General features: G+C 38.1%; 1 long non-coding RNA gene across 2 annotated transcripts in view; it reads right to left on the reverse strand.

Moving 5' to 3' along the window:
• Positions 1-2331: 2331 nt before the first annotated feature.
• Positions 2332-15929, reverse strand: part of LOC148443237 (uncharacterized) — a 233630-nt gene continuing 220032 nt past the window's right edge. For both annotated transcript variants that reach the window (XR_015875716.1, XR_015875715.1), the window contains one exon: positions 2332-2495. This is a non-coding gene — a long non-coding RNA (uncharacterized LOC148443237). The remainder of the gene's footprint in view (positions 2496-15929) is intronic.

The following is a 15929-nucleotide window of genomic DNA, read 5'->3' on the forward strand; positions in this document are numbered from 1 at the left end:
ATCAAGCCTTGTAAAAACAGAGAAGTGGATAAATGGAGAAGTTGCCTATAGTAACCACTCACCTAAATATTTTGTAGACTGTACCAGATAAATGCTAACTTAATATATTTTCTCCAAAATCTTTACCACAATTTATGCAAAACGTCTGTTATAGTATAGCAGTGTCCGCCATAGAGTATTCTATAAGCATCCTACATATACTTCACCTGATTAAATACATTTAATGCAAAATCGTTTTTTTAGAGAAACCTTAAGTAAAGTTTCAACTAGCAGAGACAAGGGAATGGGGTTCAGTGATTGAGAAAATCCTATAACCACTTGAGTGCGACGTTGAATTTAAATTTCTCTCCACATACATCAAAAATATAGATGATTAATTCCACAGGTCATCTGCTCTCAAGTAGTAAAATTAAATAATAAAAAGAAAAGAATACAATCTGTACCCCACTGATAATCATTATAATTGGGTAGCCATCATGGAGAGACAGGGCAGTGATGTCATCACACCCAGTTATTAGGTACAGAGTTTTCCCTATACTACAGATAGAAAAATATAATGCAGATGTTGGGGGATGGAGGGGACTAAAAGTCTTCCCCACTCAAACTACACCATTATACAGTAGTTATTATATGCCCCACACTGGCACCTAGAAACATGCAGGCACCCTTGTATGACAGATGGGAGTATCACATTTTGAACTAGGTGCACCTATGAAAGTTACTGTCTGGTGATAACCAGTCAATAACCTCCTACACTGCATAAATACTAAATTAAAGTCCAGGGAAAACTTAGGAAGTCCAGAGAAGTCCAATATCACCAGGCACTAAAGAAAATATAAATTTTTCCATAGATGGGAGTTGTTCACTAGGAGCAAACTAGTTTGAAAGAGAAGAGTTCCCTCTTGCCTCATTATTTTGGTCTGGTGATCAACAGACAATAACACCCAACACTACATAAAACAATATGTTTAACAGAGGTTAGGAGGGGATCTGAAGTCAAGTTCTCCCCCATTAGGTGGGAAAAAAATACACGGTTCCCTGTATTCATTGGCGATTTTCTAGTTTTCAGCATTATATGCCTTGTTGGGCTACCATATTATTCCTTCACAATGCAAGTTTAATTAACAACAGCTAAAACTAAATATATGAATACCTAATTATATTAAAGTGTAGAATTTGCTATGAAAACCTATGTATAGTACCCTGCATTTTCTGTTTTGGAAAAGTGGATTTCTGCTGAAGCAAGACGCTCAAAGTATTTCTTTGTGCTGTTTATAAAAAGAAAAACATCTGCACTTTCTTTATATTAAAAAATAATTTTATGACCACTTTTGGTAGATTTAATTTGTTGTGCGGGGAATTTTAAACAAACTAAGGATGCATTCTGAAAATTGAAAGTGCTCTGTGAATGAATGTACAATTTGTTTCGGTGGAGCATAAAAATTTCTAAAACACTCAAATAATGATAGAAAGCAAATGTTTTTTGCTAAGTAAATGTTCTTTTTAAATTGGGGGTGCATAAAAATGCCCAAAAATATATTTCTGTGTCATTTAAAGACACTTTAAAAAAAAACTTCAAAATACTGTACGCCTCTAACACCCTCCTGTGATCTAAAAAAAACCCTGTCCCATTCATATAGCGCCCCCATATACAGATGTAGCTGCCGTCATCGTTGCTGTGATGCACGTGCATGGCATCACGGCATAGCGCAGCTCTTGCCGGGCTGCAACTATGCATTCCCGACGTTCTACCCATTGCAGTCTATGGCATGCACGTGCATACACATGCGCACGCCATAGATGTGGCACACTAGTCACGCCATTGTGGCAAGGATGACGGCAGCTACATCTGTACCTGTCCCACATCAAATAATCAATTTTTGCACTTTGTTACCTTAAAAATTTAATTATTGGCCAAATTAAGCTAATTAATTTTTTTTTGCCTAATTAGTAATTAAGGAGGATGTTTAAGTGGTTCTGAACCAAGTCTCAACATGTTACCTTGAAATAGAGTTTTCCCCCAACTTTTCCCCTGCTCAGACGGTGGTGAAAAAGTAGTCACTAAAAATACATGTCAAAATTCGAAACAGCAAAAACCGCTGGTAATATGATGTCTTGGTAAATATAAATTTGCACAATCCATGAAAAAGCGGGTTGTTGCAGCTAATTGATTTCCTCCCCTCTGTCTATCATTTTACTGAATGCTATAGAGAAATGATAACTAGATCAGTTTGGGTTTGGTACAAATAAAAACAAGAATAAAAAGATACTTTATAGATATTGTATTCAAACTAAATTAGCACAGAAACAAATCAAATTTAGTACCGACTATGTTTTGTGGGGATTTTTTCTGCTTAGCAGTACTTCATTTGTAAATTCTTCCTTAGGGGAGAGTTCTTCTCACACAACAGTTCCTTTTTCAGTTTATCATAGTTGCTTTTTCTGTCATAGTGAAGTATTCTATTTTTGCTGTTCTGTGCTTGTAATTATATGAACTGTAAGAGGAAGGAAAAAGAAGTCATACTGTGAAAGTTTTCCTTTTCTTAAGATATATCTTCCTGCATACAGTGTTTGGGTCAACATTTACAAAATTGTTACCTTTGTTATATCATTTTGAGATGTAGCACATCTTTACTTGAATTGACTGTAAGGATTTCAACCAACTCAGTGTGTGGACAAAATGTTGTAACAAAGTCTGAAGCAGTCAAACATATTATATCAAGGGCTGCTGTTGAACATTAAAAGCTCACCTCTGCGTTGTTTTTCTTTCTATAATTGTACATTGCTGAAAACCATTTAGGGCATTTTTGGGTATATCTTAAAGTGATTCCTGCACAGATTATTATATAGTTCAGTGCAAGGCTGCTGGGAGAATTATCAGGCTGAGATACTACTGTAGGGGTGAGTCAGGGCCGTAACTAGGGTAGTGCCTAGGGCCGGACTGGCCATCGTGCACTTCTGGCAAATGCCAGAAGGGCCGATGGTCAAGTGGGCTGGTCTGGCCATCTGTTTGGATGCTACAGTATACAAAATGTATTTCCCAAAATGGCAACTGCCAGAGAGCAGACATTTATTTAAAATTAAGAAAAGTAATGATACTAGAGGTCCCGCTAGTCCTCTAGTGTCCACTGGCCATGTTCTGCCAGCAGACACTAGAGGACCAGCGGGATCTCTAGTAACAGCTACTGTCTGACATGCCCCCCTGCCTGCTGTTTGTGAAGGGAAGACCTGGAAGTGCTGAAAAGGAGCAGCAGCACTACTAGAGGAGCAGGAGGAGACCCAAAGCCACAGCTCCATCTCCTGGAACCTGAAGAGGAGAGGGGGCACTACCAAACTCTATCAGGTAAGTGTGTGCACCTTATTTACTTACTTATATGTATAATCATTGTATCTCCCCCTCTGTGTCCCAGCCCTTACCCTCTTTGTATCTGCCCCTCAGTGTTCCAACCTTCACATTTCCAGTATCTCCCCCTCAGTGTCCCTGCCTTCACCCTCACTGTAAGTCCCTTCAGTGTCCCCATCATCACCCTCCCTTTAACTCCCATTTAGTGTCCTAGCCCCCACCCTCCCTGTATCTCCCCCTCAATGTCACTGTCCTCACCCTCCATGTAACTCCCTTCACTGCCCCATCCTCACCCTTGCTTTAACTTCCAATCAGTGCACCATGGTCAGTTGTAATGAGACAAAGGGGCACTACTGTGTGGCATAATTTGAATTGGTGGTACTATTGTGTGGTCACGCCCCTTCCTAGCAAACCAACACCTGTTTTTTTTATTTCAGTGCTAGCGTTTGGTGCACACCCTCCATGGTTCTATTGTGGGGAGTGGCACAAATGCTCTTTATGTACACAGGGCACCAAAATGAGTAGTAACAGCTCTGCATTGGTGTGCACAGATGTGTCTTTCTCTGTGCTCAGCACTCCCTGCCCTAAAAAAACCTACAGTGATCACTATCTAATCCTCTACAACTCCTAAACTAGTGCTTGGTCAATTGGGAAAATGCCTTCCCTTTTCTTTGGGTGTGATTTATGTGGTGCCAGCTTTAACTAACCGTACCAACCAAATACCAAGGGCTAAATGTAATGGGGTGAAAGCCAATGTATTAAAGTCACAGAACATTCAAACTTGCATGTTTTTCAGACTCAAACAACTCAAGATTTAGTGGTCTATTTACTAAGCAGTGTTAGGAGACCAAGTGAAATAAGATAAGGTACCAGCTAATCAGCTCCTCACTGCCATGTCACAGGCTTTGTTTGTAAAATGACAGTTTGAAGCTGATTGGCTGGTACTTTATCTTATTTCACTTTGGAGCTTATGTATCAAAGCTTGATGTGAGATAAAATTGTGAGATATATATCACCAACCAATCAGCTTCTAACTTACATTTTGCAAGCTGTGTTTAAGAAATGATAGTTTGGAGCTGATTGGTTGGTGATATATATTTCACAATTTTATCTCACATCAAGCTTTGATACATATGCCCCTAATAGCCGTATTCAATATAAAATCGTTAACTTCGCCATTTTGACGGTTGAAGTTAACGCCGCACATCACATTTTTTAATTGCATTAAAGTAACGCGCGCCGTCGCTTATCCCCGTATTCAATTTGAAAAACTCAAAACGCCCAAAAATGCTGAAAATAGCCAATGCCGTGAATCGGGAGGTGGAGACTTTTCGACGGGGACTTGTACATTAGGCGGGATTTGCAAGGGGGTGAGTAACTGGGGGCTGGCCTGGCGCCCTTTTCCCCAGGGATCATATAAGGCTGTGATTGGCTGTTGGTCAGCCACCATTTTGATCAGCCTGCAGTGTGGAAAGTACAGTGTCCCTGATCAATTTGGCTTGCTGACAAGGGCACCTGTTGGTGAACGAAGTTGGCAAGAGAGACAGCAGCAGCAGTGACCAGCTATCCAGGACCCAGAGGAGAGAAGACAGTGACTGGGAGCAGAAGAGCCAGCCCGTGGAGGAAGAGATCTGTCCTGTTTCTGTTTGTTTTAGGTAAGTGTAATCTGTCCCTATTCCCTATACTGCTTTACTTAGCCACACCTTGCCCCTTTGTTAAAATGTATTTAACTATTAGACAATCGCCCCCTCTCCTCTCCACCCCCCCCTCCAGCCTGCACCCCCCCTCCCCCCCACACGCTAGATGGCAGGGATCTTTAAACTATGGCCCTCCTGCTTTTGTAGGACTCCTGATCCCATGATGGCCTGCCATAGTGTTAGCATGGTGTTATGTTAAAAATGTTTGCAGGGCATGCTGTGATGTGTAGTTCAACAGTAGCTGGAGGGCCATAAGTGTTTAGTATTTTAAAGCCATGCACATTAATAGCACCCTGACCCTGGCACTGTTATACTAAACGTTAATAAATAGTAACATGTTGCCTGTAAGTCCATCCAGACCCATTAACTGTAATATTTTATATTTAACAGCAGTGCCCTAGTCACTTTTAAGCACATGTACATTTACATCAACTTTGATCCATGTAGTGAAGCCATATTATTAACCCTATAGTGCCTTGTCCCCTGTAAGTACATGTAGTGCAATACCAAACTGTCACCTGCCCCATGCACTCATGCAGTGATGTACATCTATAATGTCCTTTTCCCTCCAAACATATGTACACTTTCATGTTTTAAAATGTTTATAATGCTTTGTTGTTGTTTTTTTTTTTTTTTTAAATGGTATTAATGTTATAATGTATAGTTTAGTTAGGCTATTGTTTTTTTTTATTTGTAGTTATAAATGTGGCCTGTCAGTCATGTACTTACTGTGGTTTGTTACCATCAGGGCTGTAGCTAGGGTAGTGCGGTCGGTGCCATAGGACAGTGCACTATAGGTAATGGGGTGCTGTTTGTGCCTGTGAAATTTCTGATTATTATCATTCTCTGTTATAACTTCCACTTGTTTAATTTTTTGCATCTCCTGGCCTCCCATATCTCTTCCTTCACCCTTCCCCATGAGGCCATTTTCCTTTGTACTATGTGCATTATGGCCCTTTAAAAATTGGGGGGTACATCTATGTTTTTTCATGCAACAGGCCACCAGAAAGTTATGGTACAAACCACGTTAAACACAGCCATACTTCTACATTTTGGTAGCCTGTGCCAGATAAAAACATAGACGCAACCCCCAATTTTTAAAGGGCCATAATGCACAAAGTACAAAGGAAAATGTCCTCATGGGGAAGGGTCAAGGAAGAGATATGGGAGGCCAGGAGATGCAAAAAATTCAACAAGTGGAAGCTATAACATAGAATGCTAATAATCAGAAATTTAACAGGCACAATCAGCACCCCATTACCTGTGGTGCGCTGTCCCATGGCACCGGCCGCACTACCCTAGCTACAGCCCTGACAGTAACAAACCGCAGTAAGTACATGAATGGCAGGCCACATTTACAACCACAATTAAATTTTTTTACCCTAAATTAACTGTACATGATAACATTTGATACCATTGAAAAAATTGGAGGGGTGTATTTTTATTTTTAACCTCTATTTTTTACATTCTTACATGTCTGTCCACAGTTCGCTCACTTATTTTTCAAATTTCGGTGTACACCCTTCTAGTTTTGTTTGAATTTTTTTTTAAGCGTTAGGCAGAGAGCAACAGTTACAAATGTATTTGCATATAATATCCTTGAGCAGTAAAAAAAAAATAATAATTGTTTGTCATTTCAGGTACCAAAAAGAAGAAATGTCAAGGGAGAAGAGAGGCGGAGTACCCCTCTCGTCCTCATCCTCTGAACAGACTCCGGACACCGGTGACGAGTGGCAGGCATCACAGGAAGATGGGTCAAGACAGAGGGAGAGTGGTACGGTGGGGACAACGACATCACAGGACCGTGGAGATCAGCCTTCGGAGGTAATTTTTGTTTTTACACACATGGGTATTCAAAATGAAAGGTAAACTTGGCTGATGAAGTTTACGTTCCATTTTTTTTTTTTTTTGGGATAAAGTATCTGGCGTGCGCCCGCTGTATCACAGTATTCAGATTACAAAATCTAGGGAAAGGGGAAGGTGCATTTTGGGATTTTTTTGATAAGTTAAAATTTTTTCCTTGTCAAAATGGTAGGTCCCCTCTACAGTTGTAATAACATGGTTGATCACTATGGTTACCCCCATTTAAGCCTGCAATTGAAAGGTGGGGATTTAATTAACCACAGCAGGTAAATTTTTTGCCCCTGACATTGATGAAGTGTTGCGGAAGACCACTCTGTATTTTTTTTTCCCCTTTTTGTAACTGCTCCCATCTAATTTTGGGGTACATGAAAATGGGTACTAGCATATTTTTATGTCCCTTATAGTCCTATATTAATAATTTTGCATCTATGCACCTTGTGCAAATAACCTATTGTACAATACACCTGCTGCATACTTGCAGAATAGGCCTGAACAGATTGCCCTATTTAGAATTTTTAATTTTTGGTTCACCTCAACGTTGTTGTTTTTTTTTTTATCCTGTTACAATTTTTTTTTTTTGGACACAATTCTTTTTACAATGTCAATCCCAGGGGTGCTGGCAATTTTATTTTAGCCTGCACCCCTAATTGCCAAATCTGCACTATTTTCCCCAAATATTCAGTGGTGAGAAGTTTTCTCCTTTTTTATTTTTTTCAAGACTTTAAATGAAAATGCAAAAAGTCGTTTCTTTTGATTACAGTGTAAAACTAAAACCAGGGACATTTACTTCATTGGTGCCTTAAAGGAAAAAGGGAGTTTTTGCTCAATTAATAATTCCATATGGAACCTTAACTTCTTTTGATCACGGTAATATTGACTTTTACATTGTTTTCTATGTCACATTTCACAGGTTAAAAAAGTCTTTGTTAAAAAATGGGGATAACTTTTCACTGAATATTTTGTTACAAAAAGTGCTGTTTATGGGTGCAGGCGTTAAAAACAAATAGCCTGCACCCCTGGTAACAGTGTCAATTAAAAATTAAATATTTCAAAATAATGATACCACAAAAATTGTTTTCCCCTTTGACCAAAAACAAAAATAAACAGGAAAAAAATATGTTTTAACATTTGTATATTGGTTCAGGGCTAATCTGCAAATATGTGGCAGGTGTATTCTAGAATCGATTAATAGTGGCAGGTGTATAGTTGCAGAATTTTTTAAAAAAGTACCTTAAAGACATAAAATTTTGCTAGTAACCATTTTCTGGTACCCCAAATGTTATGGGAGCACTCCAAACGTAAAAAATATATAACCTAAATGCTGTTTTGTATCACTTTTTTTAAAGTTGGGATTCAAAACACCTGCCACTGCTTTTTTCAATTCTCGATTTTCATTTGCAGGCTAAAAACGGGGGAATCCATACAGATCGCCCATGTTTCTACAGCTTTAGGGTTGGTAATACAATGTTTTAAAATAAAATATCATACTGTAATGCAAAATCAACTTTGCAGGCGCCCATCTTTGTAGGTTTCATATCGAATACGGGGATAAGCGGTGGCGCACCTATTTTTTTTGTTATCCTAGGTCAAAGCTCTAATATAAATCGTAAACTTCAAAGAGCAAAGTTTACATTTCAGATTGAATACCGTAGGGTTATTCATTATGAAAAGGAAACTTCAATATCAAAGTTTCCTTTTCATAATGAATAACCCTACGGTAATCAATCTCAAACATAATCTTTGCTTTTGAAGTTTACGAATCATTTTGGAGCTTTGACCTAGGATAAAAAAGAAAAAGGTGTGCCACCACTTATCCCCGTATTCGATATGAAACCTACAGCAATGGGAGCCTGTGAACTGAGAATTGCATGACATTATGATATATTCTTTTTAAAAATTGTGCCACCAACCCTAAAGTTGTAGAAAATTTGGGGATCACTATGGATACCCCCATTTTTAGCCTGCAAATGAAAGTCTGGGTATGTAAAAAGTTGTAGCAGGTGTTTTGAATTCCAACTTTGAAAATGTGATGCAAAAGAGCATTTGGGTTGTTTTTTTTGTTTTATTTTAAAGTTCTCCCCTCAAATTTGGGGTACCATAAAATGGTTAATAGCATATTTTTATGTTCTTAAGGTAATATTTAAAAAAAAACTGCAACTGTACACCTGCCGCTATTAATCTATTTTAGAATACAGCTGCCACATATGAGCTGCATATCCCTGATCCTAATATCTTATTTTGAAACAGTTTTTTCCTTTTATTTTTTGTAAAAAATGTAAGTTGCAAATAAAAAGAAACAAATAGGGACACCCCAAAATTTGATAGCCATTTTTTAAAATTATCTTTCCTGGAATGCATGTTTTTTTTTATGTAATCCTGTACACCTAAACACCAAATTTGCACTTTTTTTCACCACATATTCAGTGTTGCTAAGTTATCCCCGTTTATTTTCCAATACTTTTTAAACCAGTGAAAAGCCTTTGAAATTGAATACAGTGTTAAACCCAAAACATGTGCAATTTAATATATATTTTTTTAAATGATATACTACTTTATTAAAAGTAGGGTAATGTTACTTTGTAAGGATACTTTTTGACATCTCAGTTTCAGATAACGTAATTTTTCACGTATCACAAAGTAAATGCATGTTTATTTTATTAACAAAAAATTACTTGTGTAATTGTATTAAGAGAACATGTACAGTCAGGTCCATAAATATTGGGACATTGAAAGCATTTTCAGATTTTGTCCTCCATTCACCACCACAATGGTTTTGAAATGAAACAAATAAGATGTGCTTTAACTGCAGACTTTCAGATTTAATTTGAGGGTAATTATATCCAAATCGGGTGAACGGTGTAGGAATTACAACAGTTTCAATATGTGCCTCCCACTTTTTAAGGGGCCAAAAGTAATGGAACTATCAACTCAAAAGCTATTTCATGGACAGGTGTGGGCTATTCCATCGGTATTTCATTATCAATTAAGCATGTAAAAGGTCTGGAATTGATTCTAGGTGTGACATTTGCATTTGGAATCAGTTGCTGTCAACTCTCAATATGAGATCCAAAGAGCTGTCACTATCAGTGAAGCAAGCCATCATTAGGCTGAAAAATCAAAACAAACCCATCAGAGAGATAGCAAAAACATTAGGTGTGGCCAAATCAACTGTTTTGAACATTCTTAAAAAGAAAGAACGCACCGGAGAGCTCAGCAACACCAAAAGACCCAGAAGACCATGGAAAACAACTGTGGTGGATGACAAAATAATTATTTCCCTGGTGAAGAAAAACCCATTCACAACAGTTGGCCAAATCAAGAACACTCTCCAGGAGGTAGATGTATATGTGTCAAAGTCAACAATCAAGAGAAGACTTCAAAAGAGTGAATATAGAGGGTTCACCACAAGATGTAAATCATTGGTGAGCCACAAAAACAGGAAGACCAGATTAGAGTTTGCCAAACAACATCTAAAAAAGCCATTACAGTTCTGGAACAACATCCTATGTACAGATAAGACAAAGATCAACTTGTACCAGAGTGATGGGAAGAGAAGAGAAGGAAAGGAACTGCTCATGATCCAAAACATACCACCTCATCAGTGAAGCATGGTGGTGGCAGTGTCATGGCGTGGGCTTGTATGGCTGCCAGTGGACCTGGTTCCCTTGTATTTATTGATGATGTGACTGCTGACAAAAGTAGCAGAATGAATTCTGAAGTGTTTCGGGCAATATTATATGCTCATATTCAGTCAAATGCTTCAGAACTCAATGGACGGCTCTTCACAGTGCAGATGGACAATGACCCAAAGCATACTGCAAAAGCAACCAAAGAGTTTTTTTAAGGCTAAAAAGTGGAATGTTATGCAATGGCCAAGTCAATCCCCTGACCTGAATACGATTGAGCATGCACTTCACTTGATGAAGTCAAAACTGAAGGGAAAATGCCCCAAGAACAAGCAGGAACTGAAGACATTTGCAGTAGAGGCCTGGCAGAGCATCACCAGAGATGAAACCCAGCGTCTGGTGATGTCTATGCTTTCCAGACTTCAGGCTGTAATTGCCTGCAAAGGATTTGCAACAAAGTATTAAAAAGTGAAAGTTATATTTAGGATTGTTTAGTTTGTCCCATTACTTTTGGCCCCTTAAAAAGTGGGAGACACATATAGAAACCGTTGTAATTCCTACACCGTTCACCTGATTTGGATGTAATTACCCTCAAATTAAAACTGAAAGTCTGCAGTTAAATCAAATCTTGTTTGTTTCATTTCAAAGCCATTGTTGTGGTGAATAGAGCCCAAAATATGAAAATTCTGTCAATGTCCCAATATTTATGGACCTGACTGTACATCACCACAATTTTAATCTTGTTTTTTTCTTTTTAGCGCCGGACACAAGAGACAAGGAAGACTGGAGAAAAAAGCATCAAAAGAAGGAAAGTTCGATTCAGTCAGGTGGAAAATCACACCCTTGTTGAAGGTGTGCACCGTAACTACGCGAAGATCTTCGGCGACCGAGCCCAGCAAACCACTGGAAGGGCGAAGAAGGCAATCTGGGATGAGATTGCCTCCAGGGTAACAGCAACATCTGGCCGTACACGTGATGGAGGCATGTGCAAGAAGAGGTAAAGTTAAATGTTTTTTTATTTGGAATTGATTCTCTGATTGTAGCATTTGATAACATGTGATGTACACACAACCCTGGTCTTTCTCTGATTTGAATGAAGTTTGTCTAATAATTTTCTTAGCAATGTAAAAAATTTTAATTAAAAGTAATCATTTTTGGATGATTCATGGAACATTGTTTTGATTGTTACATTTTTTGGACAAAAATGTTTTACCACCTTTTTTTATTTAAATTTATAGATATGTAGACTGCAAACGGCAAACAAAGGAGAAGATGAAGAAACTGAGACAGCACCAGAGAGGAACCGGCGGTGGACCAGAGCTCAACATGCATTGGCTGCCATGGGAAGAAGAAATCCGGAAACAGATGAATCCGATAATGGTTTCTGGAGTTGGAGGCTTAATAGATAGCCGTGACTGCGCAACTCGTCGTGTGGACGGTAAGTTCCCTGTTAATTTTTTTCATAAATGACAGTAAACATTTATATTATTTTGATATATATTATACTCCAAAAAAATAGAATCAAGACCTCAAAGAAGTCAAGAGAACTTAGAAGTTAGAACAGAAGACACAGGAGCAGGACCCACAGTTCGGAGGACAAGTAAGATTGGTCCAGATGTGCCCAGAGGGACCACAGTTGAAATATTTATTGTTTGCTTTTCGTTTTTTTTAATTTGTTTTTGAAAATGAAAAAGTTTTGGGTTCTAATTTTAATTTTTACACTAAACTACAGGTCAAAAACCACCAAAGAAGATTCGGCACACCTCAGCAGCCAAGACCGGCAGGATCAGAGGACCAGAAGAGGAAAGAACAGACGTCAACATCAGACAAACGGTGGAGCAAAGACCCCAAACTGTCACAAGAATTGAGGGTAACATTTTAACATTATCACAAAAAAAGTTGATTACTTACTAATAGTGAGTTGTTTGTTTAGCTTTAGAAATTATGTTAATATTCTTAGTTTTTATTTTTATGCATGAGCAAATAATTAATATTTACAAATTTGATTTGCTCAAGGTTTAAGGTCTCCATGGAGGATCCTGCAAAGTGAATCGTAATTCATATTTTTTATACTGATTTGTGTAGAATGCATATCTGTATTTTATTATATACCCGTACAACCCCTAGTTATGTTTAATTGTAACCTTACTTTAAATTAGAATAGTCGACTTTGGAAGAAAATTCAAGAGGACCTAGATTGGAAGATACCCTGGAAGATCGTGAACAACAGCAAGTAGATTTGGGCATAGGTGTGCAAGACTCTTTGGAACCTTTGGGTAAGATGTTTTTGGGGTAAAATGTATGTATTTGTACAAATTTTTTTAATTTATAACCCTTTTTTTTTTTAAAATACTTATTGGACATGTTTTTTTAAAAATCAATATGGTTATTATACATTTTTTAATTATTCTTCTAAATAATTGTCGTTAACAAAAAAAATAAGTGCAAACTATTTTTTTTTTAGAAAACGTTGGACCATCAACAAGTGGAGGACTTGCATCAAATATTGGACCATACTTCAGGCCAGATCTACTGGAATCACAGGATGAAGATAATGTGGATGTTGAACAAATAATGCCTTTGAGACCAACAACAGTTGGTAAGTTCTAATCATATTTTGATATTGTTTTTTTTGTTTTTTTTTATATGAGTCTTAACAATTCAAGGCTAACCCTTTTAATTGGGTTCCAAAATAGCCACACAAAATACCTATGGCAGGGTAATTTAATTTTTTTTTTTTTGTTACATTTGCCTTAAAAATTGCACAGGATGGACTTTATTGTCAGCCGCTTGCGACCGCATAGCACTCTCAAGCGCTTCCAATGATGGTCACTGAGCAGGTGTAGCCTACTGATTATGTGTGGAAGCAGTTTAGCTAATGGTTTTAAAACTTTCTGTGCGACTAACTGCAAGATGGGGGGCAGGTTTGCCTTTCAGTGTTCACCACCTGCTTTTAGGTCATCTAGGGGGGCAGCTGGTGTAATATTGACTTTTCATATGCAAGTCCTTTTTTTTGGGGTGTTACCTACTGACATCACCAGAGATGTAAGTAGAGATTTCCCAGCACTATTACAACACGAAGTTCACCCGGGGTTGCGGGCGACAATTCCCTCCCACAAGGGTTTTTTTTCCCAAAAAGACATGTTGATAGTGATAAACGTGACTATGGACAAGCAGGGCCTTAATGTTCTGGGATGTAACCGACATGTTACCGTATAAGGGCTCATGGCCATAGGTATATCTAATTGAGCCACCTTCACTTACAGTGACGGTTTGTTTTTTTTTTGTTTTTTTTTAATACTAACAGTTGTTTGGTTTTTTGGGGATTTCAAATGTTGTTGTAATGTATATACTCTGCATGTTTCTAACAATTTATCTATTTTATTTTTTAATCCTAGTTCAACAATTTCAAGTAGTGGCTGAGGTTAAACAGACCCTTCCACCCACACAAGTTGACAGGATTGTGGAACTGGCTCAAGACATGGAAGATCGCCAGAACTGATTCAGGGACATCATGGACCGAAGACTGGAACAGTTGGATGCAAGTGTTCAAAGACTTTCGGAAGCTTATCAAGAGGATCAAAGACAGCGAAGACAGGAATATCTAGAAAGCCTGGAGCGATTTCGTGGAATTGAACATCAGCTGTCTGTCATGACCACCGCACTCAATAGGATGGCTGAAAATGCAGAATGCCAAGCAACATCACAAAGAGACATTGCCACGAGCAACAGCCTCATCGCCACATCACTTCAACAAATCACACAGAACCTGATGATGTACCTTCGAACACACAGGACATCATGTCATGGATCGCCTCATCCCTATGCCCATTCTATGCAACAGCCATGGCATGGTCAGGAGGCCCCGCATTTTCAACCACCAACATATTTCTACCAAAGTGGAGCACCGGCACGGCCATCAAGACCACAACGTCCACCAACGCCCAACCCACCAGGAGCTATTGTCCGAAGAACAGAACAGGAGGATTAAGGTCCCTTATTAAGATATTAACTTCCTAAAAAATATCAGGTTGTATCACACTTTATTTATTGAAATGTGTTATTTTTATTAACATGTAATTTCCTTCCAAACCCCCCCCCCTCAAAACAGGTTAAGTAATGGGAGTTTTGGGCGTTCCTAAAACATACATGGGATTGTATGTGAAGTGGGTAAATGATGACAGCTCCCAAAATTTTTACTTATTTTCAAAATAGTCATATACTTGCTTTCTAAGCCCACTTTTATTTTTTTTTTTATTTATTTTTTTATCCTATGATTGTATGTTCATTTTATTTGAGTGTATTTTTGTAAACAAATAATTTCCGCTTTTTATCTTTGTTTTTTTGTTTTTTTCCCCGGGAGCCATATTATGTGAACCGTCTTTCAAGTACATTATTTGGGGAGAACTTCAAGAAAACACCCATTTGGAATATTTAAACACTGGTGAGTATTAATTTACATAATCATGATATGTTATGCTGGCCATACACTACCAGATAAAATGTCTGTCAGACCGACAGGCATTTTATCTGACCGGCTGACAGTCACAGAAGTCGCCGGCATATACTGTGAGTTTTCTCCCACAGTGTATTCGGCACACATCTGCGCACCGCCCCCGGGGGTGGAGACATTTCCCTGTTCCTTTCGTAGGATGGAACAGCGGAAATGTCTGTTTGTCGACTGTGCTGGGCATACACTACCCGATGTGGCCGACAGTTTAATGAGAAAGATCGCATTGGATGGGCATGCTGGACAATCCAGCATGCCCGACCAAGCAATATTTAACCCTCGGGCGCCCGCCCACAGGGTACAATTATCGTGGCTATCGGGCGGATCGTCCCGAGAATTGTAGCCTGTATGGGCAGCATTAGTCTTTCATGCAGATGTTAATTTGTAAAATTAAGTATTTAAAACTTCATCATCTGATCTAATATATGTTATTTTTTTTTTTTTGAGATTACTAGCTGTTCCGAAAAAAAGCAGACCCCCAAGAAAGAAAACATCTTCAAGAAAATGTTTTGAAATAAAGGTAATAAATATGATCTTTAAATGTCTCTTTAATTATTTTCTTCATGCTCATTGATCAATCTTATTAAAAATAAAAATCTTATTTTTTTCATTACTGTTTCTGTTTCATTTTATTCCAATAGATTTTTAGAAGTAATTTATGGGTGTTTTTTAAGTTATGAGATATTTGCTTTTTAAACTGTAGTCTGTGGTTGATTTATTTATTTTTTTTTAAATTGGAGGCACACATGGGTCATTTGTATGAGGCTTGTGTGCCTCCAAACGTTAAAAGGATGTATGCAAAATCAGCCACAGACTACAGTGTTGTATTAAAGTCCTTTACTTGTGGTAGACAAGACATAGGGGGCCACTTATTAAAATATATGTAATGT

This window comes from Taudactylus pleione, unplaced genomic scaffold (assembly GCF_031769625.1).
Source record: "Taudactylus pleione unplaced genomic scaffold, aTauple2 ptg001314l, whole genome shotgun sequence".
Taxonomy (NCBI): Eukaryota; Metazoa; Chordata; class Amphibia; order Anura; family Myobatrachidae; genus Taudactylus; species Taudactylus pleione.